Source organism: Cuculus canorus, chromosome 7, assembly GCF_017976375.1.
Source record: "Cuculus canorus isolate bCucCan1 chromosome 7, bCucCan1.pri, whole genome shotgun sequence".
NCBI classification, from domain to species: Eukaryota; Metazoa; Chordata; class Aves; order Cuculiformes; family Cuculidae; genus Cuculus; species Cuculus canorus.
In genome coordinates this window covers 19,228,055-19,242,986 of record NC_071407.1, presented here as the reverse complement: position 1 = coordinate 19,242,986, position 14,932 = coordinate 19,228,055, and the positions used below count along the sequence as shown (strand labels likewise).

The following is a 14,932-nucleotide window of genomic DNA, read 5'->3' as shown; positions in this document are numbered from 1 at the left end:
GAGCTTGAGGCCATTCCCTCTTGTCCTGTCCCCTGTCACTTGGGAGAAAAGGCCAGCTCCCTCCTCTTCACAACCTCCTTTCAGGTAGGAGAGACCTTATCCCTCTCTACAACTACTCTCTACAATTTTTTTTGAAGTGACTCAGCTGAGATCATGCCCACCAAAGCCATGAAGGACAAGAAGAGACCAGAATCTTAGCTTAGAATTAATTACAGACCACAAATTTAGTCAGAACAGCTGAACTAACCCATACAAATATTGCCATATGAAGCATAAAATCTCAGGATGAAGAGACAACTTCTTACTGGACTTCTGCAGAAGTGGTGTCTCAGCATCTTCCCACTGAACCACTGTACCACAGAGATCTGACTACAACTCCCCTTCCCTTAAGATGCTACTTCAAACAAGCCAGCTGCCTTCTAAACCTTCACTGGCCTTTTTCATGCAAGTATTTTTGGGGAAAAAAACCCCAACCATTTATACTTCTATTTGAGTCTGCAAAAAGCAAAAACCAGATGGAAAAAAAAGATTCCTATACATGCTAGAACTAAGACTGCCAAAAACTACATATAACTCCTCTATGATTGGCTTTCCCCACTGAAACTTTAAATGGAAGCAAGGTCACGACCCTACAAGCTGCCTGTGGGAGAGTCAGTGGTGACTAGTCACAGAAGTACAAGCAAACGAGGAAAACTCCACACACAGAAGCTAGCTTAGAAACAAGAATGCGCTTCAGAATTGCCTCTTAGAGAAAGCCTCATATGTGAGCATGACATGAGTATGCAGTGGCAGAACATGCAGACCCACCTATAAATTATTATTTTTTTTTAAATAACATTTAAATCATGTTCTTTTCCACACAGGGCTGGCTCCTTTCACTACATCCTTGAGGCAACAAGCAGAGCCAGAGTTCCCTAAAGGGCAAAGTTCAGATATGTCTCTCTACGTTCTCGTAATATTCAACAGGTTTTGAGTCTTAAAAGTTGCAAGAGTGAGAAATACTTAATATCAAACACTCAGATCTTCTTAAAAAACCCGAAGGAAACAACGCCATATACACCTCCTACAGAGGTCCAAAATTTTACCTGCAATTCACAGATGCTCTCTTTTCTGGGCTCAGACCCAAAACAGGATCTTGTTATGGGTTTTGGCTTCGAATCGGCAACGCAAATACCACATCAATTCAAACACCCTAGTCTTTTGGAATTATTTTAGGGAAGCAGTTCTAAACATTCCTGCCTAGAAACATATGGAGATGGAATTTTAGCTTTGCCTTTCACAGAAGTATGAAGTTTGCATTTGGATACTGCATTCAAACCTCTTCTCTGCCACTAATGGAGCATCAGTCCTTACTACGGTTGCCATCAGAATCTAACACTGAAGGACACAAGCTCTACTTCTACTGCATGAATTAAACAGGGCTCTGGCTACTCAGCACCAAGACAGGGAGGGGCATTCTGCTAATGATTTTAAACATAGACAAGGGCTTTTCATTCTCCTGAACAGAACTACCTGCTCATTTTTATCAAGTTCTCATACAAGTAAGACTAGCCTTCAGAGACCAGCTCTTTGTAGCTCAGTATTGCCTCAGGCAGGCATTCTGGTCCTTCTGCTCAAAGCTACTTTCAACTCTAGACTAGAGGAGAAATAGAACTATGTGCAAACACAGAGTGCAAGCATCTCAATAGACATGGCAGAAGCACTTATGTGTTAATGCTGCTTCAGCATTAACCTGCGACCAGAGGATCCTGCATTCAAGTTGTCTGCTCTGCTGCAGATTTCCAGTGCACATTGAATGAGATGCACTAGATTCCATCCCTATTCACAAAGCAAGTTGGCAGCACTATTTACCTCCCTCCTGGGTGTACAGAAACTGAACAACTTCAAGACTGAGAAAAATAAAGGCAATCATACAAGTACATGCAGTAAATACGATAGCGTAGAAAGATTAAGGGACTTGTTTTGTTACTGCTCACCATCAAAAGGGCTGCAGGTCCCTCCTGACTTCCAATGCTTTGCCATCCCTGTCTCAAGGTACCTTTGTCAAGTTGCTTTACATACATTGGTAGGTATCTGCCTTGAGGGAACAGCATAGCTATAGGCCCCCGGCTGCATTGCACAAATTCTCTTTCTTCCAGGCCCAGACTAGTTAAAACTGGCAGAACTGCTCTCATATACTCTCTGCTCATGTGGTTTGTGCAACTGCATTTCATATGGCCTCGGAGCCATCTGCTGCTGATGTCAGATGTACAGCATTCACCTCAGAGTAAGGTGCCACCTCCTAATCCTTAATAACAGATCTCCTTTCAGCTCTCCCCCATGCCCCACAACAGGGAAGATTAAATACCAAAAGACTGGGGCTAAGTGACTTGCTGAAGGTCAGATGGAGTGTTGTAACAGGAGTAGGAATCACAATCCACACTTCAAAAGACCTATTTACTGAAAATTCTTCCTTTTTTTGACTATACTTAATCTGGTATGGATTCACTGGAAAGTGCAAAACATAAGGCTGCCATTATGCTGCCCTGTGTTCCTGTTCAAAAAACCTGTAACAGATTCTCAATTGCATCTGTCCCTATATATAACTGTTTCCAATGAGGAAACATTGGAATTTTTTGATTGCTTTGAAGTTCATTTATAGAAGCTTAACCTTCTTGAGATCAACATTCATAAAGTCAAGCCTTAGTTCCCCTTTGAATGCTCAGGAGGAACAGGACTGGACTTCCTGGGAGATGTTCCTGCCCCACTGCATGAAAAATGAAGAACTTTTCTGTTCTCAAGTAAAGCTGCTGCCAGGTTCTGCTGAAGTTGGCAGCTTCCTTTATTCTTCAGACCACTTCCCTTTTTTCTTCCACCCCCCCCATCTGGTTTGCCTTTCACTCATTTCTTACATCATTATGCTGACTGATGTGCTTGTATATTGTCATTATTATCAACTCTACTGAAAATTTACACAACTACAAATGCTTGCATATGTGTATATATTTACATGTTTGTATTGCTTTGGTGTGGATAGTAGGATGGTATTTTCAGTAAGAGCGAAGTTCAGCTGGCCATGCACATGCTGCTGCAGGGCGTGGAGATGCAAATGGCAGTTCAAGGTTGAATGATGGAAAAGCTGGCTGGTGGGTAACACAAGGCTCAGCTGAGACATTTGCTCCCAGTAGTAAGGAAAGAAGTGACAGGAAGCCTTTGATCGCAGACAAGCTGCAACAAATATCTTGACAAATGGACAAAAACTAGCACCCACAGCTGAAAAGAATGATTGCAATAATTCATCTCCCATGACCTGCTCTCTGTGATTATCTTAAAGGTGAATATCAGATTCAGGGCTGTAAGATCTCCCCAATAATGAAAGAAGGTGAAATATGAGGCGGATGAATTCTGTCAAAATTAAGGTCTGTTAAGCTCTGTTATGGGGAATGTTTCTTTGCATAGCAGGAAAAAAGCACCACGAAAACAACCACCCACCAAAATCCCCTAGTCTTGATCTCTGAATTATGAAAAGACACAAAAAAATACTAGTGAGTAAGCAAAAGGTCATTAAGAGTGCTTGGAATAGTTACTTGAAACTTTATTCCATTTCTTCAGTCATTACCTTTGATTTTAGCCAATGCTGAATCTCTATCCTGAGCAATCTCTCCCTGAATCAAAGTTTCCCAAGACGATGAATGCTACAGATAGACCCTATCATAGCTGAATCTTGGGTTAACCTGCCATCAGCATGCAGTTCAAACTCCACTACAAACACTAACAACTCTCCTGCTTTTCTGGATGATCCTTTAACAGGAAGGAAAACCTGCTGTGAATACAAAACTGATTCAGGCTATTTGATAACAGAAAAAAACAGCAAGAAAATTCTGAAGTAGTCAAGGTGTGATAAATAACAGCAAGGAAATCTGACAGGATCTACGAGAGTGTGATCTGTGAAAAATTGAGCAGTACAGTAAACAGTGACGTGTGCTTGCCACGATTCTTGTACTTGCATCTGTGTACCTATACCCACCTACTTCCAAGTTGGAAGTTAATTTGGAAGCCGAGAGAGTAAACTCATGATCACACTTCAAAAAGTTCACAAAATTAAGAAAAAAATGTGGTTTGGAGATTTAGTAACACACGGACTGCAAATAAAAGCAACAAGCTTTGAATCAAAATAAATTTCTTGTGCCTCAGTTCCAATGGAAAACAACAGCATTTTTTTCTAAAGAAACATCCACCTTTGTAGCTGAAAGATGTTTTATTTCCACAGTTTGGAAGGAGTTTGAGGAGACTCTAACATTCAAATTTCATTTGGTTGTGTCAATGAGGAAACTGAAATCTTAAATAACTTTTATTGTACTGATTAAGTCCTGCTCATAAATTGACATGGTTCAGATTTTCTTAGGACAGGATTAAAAAGCATGCACTAAAATCTCATTGACTTTTCAGTCAAGTATAAACACCTAATTTCTTTAAACACTTTTCAATCCACCAGCTCTAATGATAGTTACAACTGGATTATCAAATTTTCAACTAGAAATCCTTGCAGGGGATTTTCATGAGCCCCTAAATGATTTTTAGATCCCATTTTTCAGACCTCACCCCAGAGAATAAAGCAAAGGGAGACAAACACTCTAAAACCCACTGCCATCTATAAACTAATCCAAAGGCCCTGTGATCTGTTCTCCCCTCCCATGCCTTCTGTGGTTTCAGGCACCATTAAACTGCTTTTAAGAAGCACCAACAAAGAGATCAGACCTCAGAACTGTGGTTTCTTATGCAAAAATTCTGACAAGACTTAACACGAACAGAGGCGCTACAGATTCTCTGTACTAGTACACAGCCTACAGAAAACTTTAAAAATTTAATAGTGCTCTATTTCATTTGTCAGGATAAAGTGTATGATTACTAAAACTATATGTGAGAAATGAAGAGTTGGGTTAATCTTTAGCTTTTTATACATAAAAATTGTATCAGGTTAGCTTGACTCTCCTGCCTGGGAAATGCCTTTCTTGATAATGCGTGTGATCTGTATTACTCTAGACTTAACTATTAAGTCAACTGAACAACTTGGTTAATGCTACCAGTCACTTCAAATAAGCCAAAACCTTGAAAATAAAGAAATCTACACTCCAGGTAGGCCACATGCTGCTAAGTGATGTCACACTCCAGGAACCACGGCAAACAGGAAAAAAGATGCAAGATAAGAGGAAGGGACTCTCAAGTACTCTTACAGGAAAAGCAGTGCTACAGCAGCATTGCACATATGCCACCTTGAATTCCTGCTTATAAAACCTGCTTACATGTGTTCAGTCCTTTGCAATGCTTAAGTCTACCATTTTTTAATGTGCTTTATCTGCCTTAGGCTGAACTGGGAGAAGTTTCAGCAAAAAAGGTTCAGTCATATGTCGACCTGCTTGAGAGTAGGAAGGCTCTGCAGAGGGATCTGGACAGGCTGCATTGACGTCAAGATCAATTGTAAGAAATTCAACAAGGCCAAGTCCTGCACTTCGGTCACAACAACCTCATGCAAGGCTACAGACTTGGGCATGAATGGCTGGAAAGCTGCCAGCAGAAAAGGACCTGGGAGTGTTGTTTGACAGCCAGCTGAACATGAGCCAGCAGTGTGCTCAGGTGGCCAAGAAGGCCAATGGAATCCTGGCTTGTATAAAAAATGGTGCAGCCAGCAGGAGTAGAGAAGTAATCATACCCCTGTACTCAGCACTGGTGGAGCCGCACCTCGAATACTGTGTTCTGTCTGGGGCCTTTCACTACAAGAAAGACATTGAGGTGCTAGAATGCATCCAGAGGAGGGCAACAAAGCTGGTGAAGAGTCTAAAGAACAAGTCTTACGAGGAGAAGGTGAGGGAACTGACATTGTTGAGCCTGGTGAAGAGGAGGCTGAGCAGAGACGTTTTTCTCTATACAATTAAATGAAAGGAGGTAGTAGCGAGGTGGGTGCTGGTCTCTCCTCCCAAGTAAAAGTGAAAGGATGAGAGGAAATGGCCTCAAGTCACATCACTGGAAGTTTAGATTATTAGGAAAAATTTCTTTACTGAAAGAGTGGCCAAGCACTGGAACAGGCTGCCCAGGGAGGTGGTCAAGTCACCATCCCTGGAGGTGTTCAAAGAACATGCAGACATGGCACTTCGGGACATGGTTTAGTAGGCATGGTGGTGCTGAGCTAATGGTTTGACTTGATCTTAGAGGTCTCTTCCAACCTTAATGATTCTATGATTTTTAATTTATACATCTGGTATTAAAAACATATTTATTGTAATAGTACTCCAATGTTCTTGTGCCTCCTTGTTTTCAAGAATTTGAAAGTCCAGAGAGGAGACTACCATGCTGCCTGGGATGTGCTGCTCACTGTGGCCACTAAGTACAGTTTAACTTGGCTAAGGTGGGAAGGCCACTTCTACTGCAGCTGCCCAATATTTAAGGTTGAGATGAGCCCAGGCATAATACACAACTGCTAAGTACATAGCAACTCCCTTGTACCTACACAGATCAGGTATCATTCCCTCCTGCCCACAATTGTTTAGCTCCATAAAAGCAACAGCTGTTGACAATGATCATGCTGCCTCCCTAATTCAAGAGGTTTCAGAAGCCTGTGAAACATGCCTGTGTTAGAATAACAAAATGATAACTTCTGTCCCTCTCTACAGGTGCACTGGAAAAAAAAGCATTAAAAAAGAGTGCTGTTTCTTCCCTTCACAAAAGATTACCCGACCCTGTAACAAAAATCAACTCTGTGGTGGTGATGGCAAGTGGGGATGTTAAGGGGGAGAAAGAAAGGTTCTATGGCTTCTTCCCCAGCACATAGAAAGTCTTGTACCAACAGCAGGCTCCTTTCCCTCCCTCTCCTTTCTTCCACTCCAGAAAACTAACGCTTGCAGTCATCTAGTCCTTAGTAGTGATGAAGTGTGGAACTGCCTGGTCTAAGCAAAGGTCCTGATCATTTCACTGTCCTCTGGTTGGTTGGAAAGGAAACAAACTTTTGTCAGGCCAGCAGAAGCCACACACACACACACACAGAGGTGATTCAGGCCAGCCCAGTGGCAAAAGCTGTGCCTGCCCCTACAAGGCACATTGCATTAGACATCTTAATTAAGGCAACCAAATCTGAGGGCACCAAAAAGAGTTACAAATGTTTGTACAAAAGACAGTAGTGACACATCTATGCAAAGCAGGACATACAGTTCCATGTGGTTCTCCAAAGTAGCAAGTGCTCAGCCCTTCTGAGGAATACATCAAATTACACATTCCAACTGTGGTTATGTTTACATAAGGGAGGAAATTCTTTCCTGACCAAAGTGATGATACTTTGTTTTGAAATACCTGAATGAGAATGACTGGATAATTTTTACCACAAGAAGTTTTCTAATTCTCATAAATTTCTTCAAATCTTTAACACTGAAGACAAGAGTTGAGGGAAATTTTAAATCCTGACAAGAAATTATTTACCATAACATCAGAATAGCAAAGTCTGATCTATTTTTCTTTAATAACTTCATACTGGAGTGATAATATCCAACTTCTGTATTCTTCTGGAACTGAGATTTTCCAGGTCTGCTTACTAATAGGAATAAAGTGATTCTTATGACCTCTAAACAACTATCTTCTATTCCTTTTCCTTCATAAGCCTATTTTTTCTCTCCCTTGCACCTAGTCCACCACGAAACCAAAGACATTCTGACTGCATTTTTGAAGGACTATGTGTCTCCCATCTTAGCCAACACCCTGGACTTTCCACTAAGGAAAATGGAAGTTGAAGGCATCAGCTGCTACAGCTTAGGCTGCAGCCACCAGAGCTTTTAGCTGAGCCTCTAAAGACTCCAATTCTCCATAGACTGAATACAGAGTTCCGCAGAAATTCAAGCCAACCAATTACAAACATCATTATTTTCTTTAGTGAAGTGACTGAAGCTTTACAAGCACAGTTTTGGCAGCAGCAAATAAATGGACTGTCATTAGGGACTCAACTGTTGCAGACCTTATTTTTCACAAAAACCAAAGTTATTTGTCGCCTCAATGCAGAAAGGGGACTGAAATGCAAAAGCATATATACTGTAGATCTTTGACAAATTGTTGGCAAATTTGGAAAAAAGCCTTGCCAATATCAACGATAAGACAATGTAGATGGAAGTACTATTGATCTAAATCCAGACTTTAGAGCTCAGGGATATTCTGATCCAAGTCCAAGTCTTGTTATAGTCTGCACAGAAGAGCACTTTTGTAGCAATATCCTCCTGTGTGTGGCTATGCATTGGGTAACCAATGAATCTTCTAAACATGGCTGTGTAACACACAGCACTCTTCACTGTGGCAACACTGCTCTTTGGCAAAAACAAAGGTTCATACTTGTTACCCGGGCTCTGTACTGAAGCCGCTCAGAAGAGAACTGTGGATGGCTAACGGACTCAAGGTTTTGCTGATGCAAAAAGCAGAAGCCTCAATTTGTTGTGCATGAAGACAACTGTCAGTGAACTTCTAGCAGAACAATGCTTAAAAAAATCAATTCTAATTCTTTCCACTTATTGATCACGCACAAATTCTTCCTAGTTAACAGCATTATCAAAAAGTCCATACAAGTTCCTTTGAAGTAGTTAATCATTAGCAGATGTAACCTCACTTTTCAAAACCGTGCTGATTTAGATCAGATTTAAACACCAAACGAAAAAAGCCTGTTAGGTAAACAACAACTCATCCTGAGAGATGTCATCAGCTGGTGGAGTTGCTCCCACAGAAATTCACAGGAGTTTTGTACAGAAGGCTTTTCTCTGAGACACAAAGGATTTACCAGTGGAAGTCCTGTCTGCAGCATTCACTGCCACTATAGCACACTAAAATACTACAGATGTATCATTCCACTGCATCTTATCTTGATGCTTGTATGTCTCCTCCATGACAGTCCAAGGGCCCTGTTCATAGGTAGCATCCCTTCTGACAAGCTGAAATAGTCACCTTAACATTGTAGGAGCAGAAAATAAAGCTCAGGTGCATATCATTAGAGGCCACAACACAGTTCAGGATGAATTGTGATTGTAGAAGCACATTTATAGTTTGGGAATATTCACAGTTTTCACCATGCGCTGGAGAACTGTCTCAAGTACTGCCTCACAAGCTGCCACTCCCATAATACAAAAGGCTCCCTAGCACCAAAGCAGTCAGCTACCGACTTGTTTCTGTCCAGGTCCTCTTGACAACAGCAATCTGCTTCTGGGCTGGTATGACCTTTCCTATCTATACATCTCACTACTTGTGGAAATGGGGCAAACTCCAGTTAAAGTGACCTTCTTCCAGCAAAAATCCTTGAACTTCTGCTGGTCTTCCTAGATCTGCATGGCATCATGGCCCAATCACTCTGTCCTAGCAGTCTTCCTCCAGAATGGTTAGCTGTCAGAAAGGAAATCCTCATATTTGAAAAATGAGATCAGCAGCCTCTTTTTCACTATGCCAGCAGCATAGCCTTTTAGCAAAGCACATTGTCACCTACTAAGGGTGCTACCAGAAGGTCTTTTAAAACATCTTATGCTCTTTGATAGTTTACAGGTCTTTGTCCTGCCTCAAGCAAAAGCTGCTGATCAAAGCTAGATCACAGTCATAGCAAGATGGTCTCTTTGCTAACAAGGGAAACTAAAAGAATTTCTACAAAGGAGCACAGAAAGGAAAGAAATGCTCAGGAGACACTAGCTCACAGGAATGTTCCCCAAAAGTCTTTAAGTCTCACACAGGTACTTAGAGCTACCAAGTGTCAGCGTGCAACTTCCTCCTGGTGTGAGAGCTTATTTGCAGCATGGATGTTCACACTGGGTAGCCAAACTCTGTAACTACACTCCAGTCACCTCTAGACCAAGAAATGTTACTTATGAAAAATCCCCACTTGCCCTAAGCTTAGAATCAAGTGTTATACTAGGTAAAGAGACAGAGCAGGTTTACCACATGCAGTTTACACACGCCAGTTTAGGGGACACATGTTCTAACACCCAGCCATTAACATATTTTATGATGTTTGAAAACAGAAGATTAAGTTCTCACTCCAAGAAACAAAAAAGCCTTGCTCGATGCACTTTGCGATATACTATTCAAACAGAAATGCAAGGGCTGCCAGTTTAGCTGCTTTTGCCAGTGACATTAACTTTGCAAATTAGATCTATTTATACAGATTTACGCCACGGAGAACTAGCATCTGGGTGAGACTGGTAGAATATCAGCTTCACTGCTTGGAATGTTCTCTATAGGCAACATATATTTTGGTACTTTTATGCTTATAGAAGCAGAAAGCCCATTCTAACAGAGTTGATATCAGTGGGCCTGCTCCACAGATACATTTAGACCAGTTGGTTCAACAAGAAAAATGAGAGCTGTAAATAGGGCACATATATATGCCCGTGTGCCTTCTCCCTCTCTTCCTTCCTTGAGAGTACAGAATTGTATGCAGCTATCGCAGGCACCATGTGTTGTAAGAATTTTTGTCTTTGCAGTCTCTTTGCAGTCAAAGGCAGGATAACAGCCAGAAACCAGGATCTGCTCAGCCAATGACATGGTATATTAAAAAGCCTTCCAGCTTCTGTTTCAAAACAAAGAAATTTTGATAAGCCTGAAGCCAGCAGCTGCTGCCAGCAGCATGCTGCTTCCTTACCTTGGGGACACCTGCTGAGCTGCTGCCTGTTTAATATTACATTAAAACAGCAGCTTTCCAGATAATGAATTATGTATCTGCAGTGGAGCTGTGGTATGCAGGGAGCTGGGGAGGACAAGGTTTGGAAATGTGAGAACTATTTGTGTTAATGGTCTGCAAGGCTGGGAAAAAAAAAAAAAAAAATCATTCATGGCTCTATGATTTGCCCGAGTCTCAGTTGGATAACAGAGGGAATTGAGGGAGCATGGTTAAGTGCTGCCTCCTGCTCTTTTCCCCACGTTTTATTGAGAACAGTCAGGTGAGTCTGAAAGTCCCTAAAAGGGCATACAAATATAAAATGAGGGGGAAATAGCAGGGCTATAAGCTGTCTTGTGACTGCAGCCAGTTTTACAGCCCTAGCGTTAAAGACACAAGTTACCTTTTACTATAGTTTTTATTTAAACGGTTCACAGTGTGAAAGCAAGAACCCAAACTAGCTGTAAACGACTGCCCTGAAAGCCTGATCTCTGCCAGTTCTCTCTAAAACAGACGTCAAACTATAGCCTCTGAAGCAAACCTGCAAGCACTCGCTAAATAGACACAGCTCCCCCAACCTACCAGAGAGGAGGTTCAATACTCTCACCCCATTTAATTTGTTAGGTGATCTAGGTACTTAGGTGCAAAAGCATTACCTAAAAAAAATTCTAAGGAGTGAGCATATATGTAAATGCATAATTAAACACCTGTAAGCATTTAATGCTCCTGTTTGCAGATATTCTAGTTCTGTTCCATGTTAGGGTCTAAATATAAGTGAAGGCTGATTCTCAGAAAGAGGCAGACAGTAAAAAGATCTCTTCATATCATACACTTTCTCTTAAGACACATTGTCATATGACCAGCTTTATCCAGTTCAGTTCTGTTACTTCTCCATTTCACTAAAAATGTCCAGTACAGCTCAAACACTTTTTTCTCAGATAAGGAATAGTCACACCACAGTAACTGCAAAACAATCTTATAACAAGTAGATGCAAGTAGATAAAAGCGATTTCAGTGTATGCTTCAGCTATTAACAAATATATTAAAAGAAATTAAAAAAAGATCTTCTACTGCTGGAATATGCTTGTCCCATAGAACTAAACATTAGTGTTTGAGGGAACAGGCACAGAGAGATCAAAATTACTTTCCCAGGTCACAGCGTGCATCAGTGGAAAATGTCTTCTCCGTATTTAAAAAAAAAATAAAAGCCCTCCAAATTCCATAGTGAGGAATTCCTACATACCAGCCGAGAGCTAAGATACAGAAACACTCACTTCTAGTATGATATTGGCTAGTGAGTAGCAAAGCCCTGAATGAAAACCAGAACTACTACATCCAGGCACCCTGGATTAATCAAACACTGATTCTCAACTGCAAGGAATACCATTTGGAAAGTTGGTCGCGTGCAACTGCAAAGGCAGTGCCAGCCCTAGAAAGCAGAAAGCAAAGAATGACAGAGAACAAGCTGAACAGCATGAAGATTGTTCCCCGAGCACAGGGTGGAAAGCAGTCCACTTTCTCACCAAAGAAGTGTTCTCAAAATTGGACAGCCACATTAGAAATTAGGAGCACACTGTGTCTCAAAAAGCTATTTCTTCACTCGGCTGCCCCAGTGGTTGCCTGGCACCTCTTCTCTTTGGAGAGCTTTAACTAGTGAGCTGAAGTCACTACTCTCTCAGCAGCATACGCATGGCTCATTGAGAGGCACAGCGGTGTGTTGGCCAACTCTGCCTCTCGAGCACTATGCTTCTTGGCAGCACTGACCTGTCTGGCTTCTGAATCCCAGAACCCTGTGGAGAGAGTGGCCTGGATCGCACAAAAGCCTAGATACCGGTTGGATAAAGCCCCAGTTCCACTCAGATTTTAATACCAATGGAGGAGACTTGCATCAGAGCCACATGGCTCTGGAAGTCATTTGCTGAATGACAGATGTATTTCTGTCGTGTTCTGCCAGCTCCTTTTGTATCTCCAGGCTCATGGAGTCCAGCACACTGTTTCCTGGAGTCTCCAACCACTCAGAGCAGCAGAGCATGCATCTAAAATCCAGCCTGCCTGTGGGCTCATCCTCTACCCAAATATCTTGCTTGGATACCAGACATCTCACGGCAGCATGTTTGCACCTTGCTGCATCCCAAAGCTATGGAATGAATGTATTTGTAGGGGGTTTTAAGATTGATTTTTAGTCAAGGAAGCAGTCCTAGAAAACAACACACTCACTGGTTCAAGAAGTAACATGGTTATCCAGCCCTCCTTTGCTGTCTTATCATTATGCTTTTGTTCAATTTTCTGACACTGGAGCATCCATGAGATATGTAGATAAGGAGTTTAATAAAACAAAGGAGTTTAATAAAACACAAAGGGTCAGGTCACATTGCCTGTGCTTCAGAGTACACCACCACAGTTCCTAGGTCCATCTAATCATGAGCTCTTCAGCTTCTCTTCCTTCCTGCTAGCCCTGCTAGAATGAACTGGTGATCTACGGTTAACTTGTCAAGTACTAACAGAAGAGCAAAATCATGACGGTCCCTCTTCAACACAACTGTCATAGGTGCAGAGCATCTTCATCTCCAGTCCTGATTCTTATTCCCCTCAAACCACAGCTTTTTAAAGATTGAATGCTTCCTTTCACTGAGATGCGCCTCTTCCAGCTTTCCTAATGCATGTAAAACCACTCACCCTTTGAACACATCAGAGAAGGAAAACAACCAAGCACAGATATAAAAGAAAGGAGAGGCAACAGAGCTTAGGACTAAGCCCTGCCTTCAGTATGGCCACCCCTGGGATTCTACACAAACAGAAGTTCTGAGCATACAAAAAGCAGACACTGAAAAGTCTCATATGTTGACATAATAAAAAAATAACCCAATTCGCAGCCATCGGATAACCCTGAGGGTACTGGGAGTGGGATGCTCTTCTCAGGCAGCAGCTAACAGAATTCCCTCCCATGAGTGGCAGCCGTCTCACTTGTCTGTTGCACATGGCATTTTCCCTGGCAGCTCTGTTTGCTGAACACAAAGAGCGAGCCCACAACATTAAAGCACACCTCCCTCCTTTGAAGTTGAGATTGTTTGTCTTGCCCGGCTACAAACTAAAACTGCCTTAATCATCCAGCTTTGAAGTCCTGTAAATCTACAGCTGCAGCAAAATAAGGACCACTTGGCAATAAAACATTCAGTTTTAGGTTTTTTTTAATTAAAGAGAAAAAGTCTTTGCTGAAACTTACTTTTTCTGCCATTAGAAATCAAGAAGCAGGTGAAAAATCAATGGTGACTTGCCAGATCAGAGACAATGATGACTGTATGACATTTTATAGCCCAGTAGTGTTGAGCCAGTGCTCAGTGAATGGCCAAAGTAAAACAAATTCTAATGTAGAAGTGCATAAGAAAGAACAGAGGGTTTTAACAATAGGCTGCAGAGGTTGATAAATGTTTTTCATTGGTTTGATGCCTTATTTAAGGGGGGGAATGGGGAGAAGTGTAACTGATAGGAGTTTGATGGTGCTTAAATCTGCTAATTGGAGAAATAAAGGAGCCCTTATTTGCATTTTTCCCAAATCTGTCATTGCTGTAGGTTTTACCAGAGGGTAAAAGTAGGCTAAGGATACATCACCAAATGAGACCTGCAGGAAATCTCCATAAGCACAACAGTCTGCAAAGCGAAAGATGTACAGAAAGAGAGAACACTGTGCTTTGGCTTGCCTGTGTCATTTCAGGGATGTCTGGAAGATCTCTCAAGCCCCACAAAGAAAAAAAGTTAAAAGATAATTAATCCAAAACGCAGTGTAAACTGACCTGGAATACTACTGAGAAGATAAAATGGAACACAGTGAGAATAAAGCCCACTTGGGGAGAAACAGGCTTCAGCTACAACTTTGTACAAATATTGTCCAAGGAGCTAAGAGACAAACCCTGAAATGCCTGTGTTTTCGGGCTGTAAAACTTTGAAGAATCAGGTCCCAGTTTCCAGCTCTGCTGGCCACTTCCTGTATTAATCCAGGCAAGTTCCGTCTCAAAGCTGAATTAGGAGTGTTTATCTAGGATTTTTCTTTTGCATACAATCAATATTTCCATCTATGAATCTGTCCGTAGCCCAGCTCCTGTCCCCAAGCTACCCAAAACTGTGGGAAAGAGATCACACACAAACCTCACTGCTCTTGCTGGCTTGCTCCTTCCCTGTTTAGAGACATAGAGAACAGCAAGGATAGATCCATTGGAGACTGTGGCTACTGCAGATTTATGCAACTGCACTTTTGATGCTATGCCTAGGGCACTCCGTAATCATTTAATGCCTTTT

At 41.7% G+C, this 14,932-nt stretch overlaps 1 protein-coding gene across 6 annotated transcripts in view; it reads right to left on the bottom strand.

The window, feature by feature from the left end:
• The window catches only part of ARHGAP22 (Rho GTPase activating protein 22), a 145,295-nt gene that overhangs the window by 46,580 nt on the left and 83,783 nt on the right, over nucleotides 1-14,932 (bottom strand). The gene's annotated exons all lie outside the window — the stretch shown is intronic.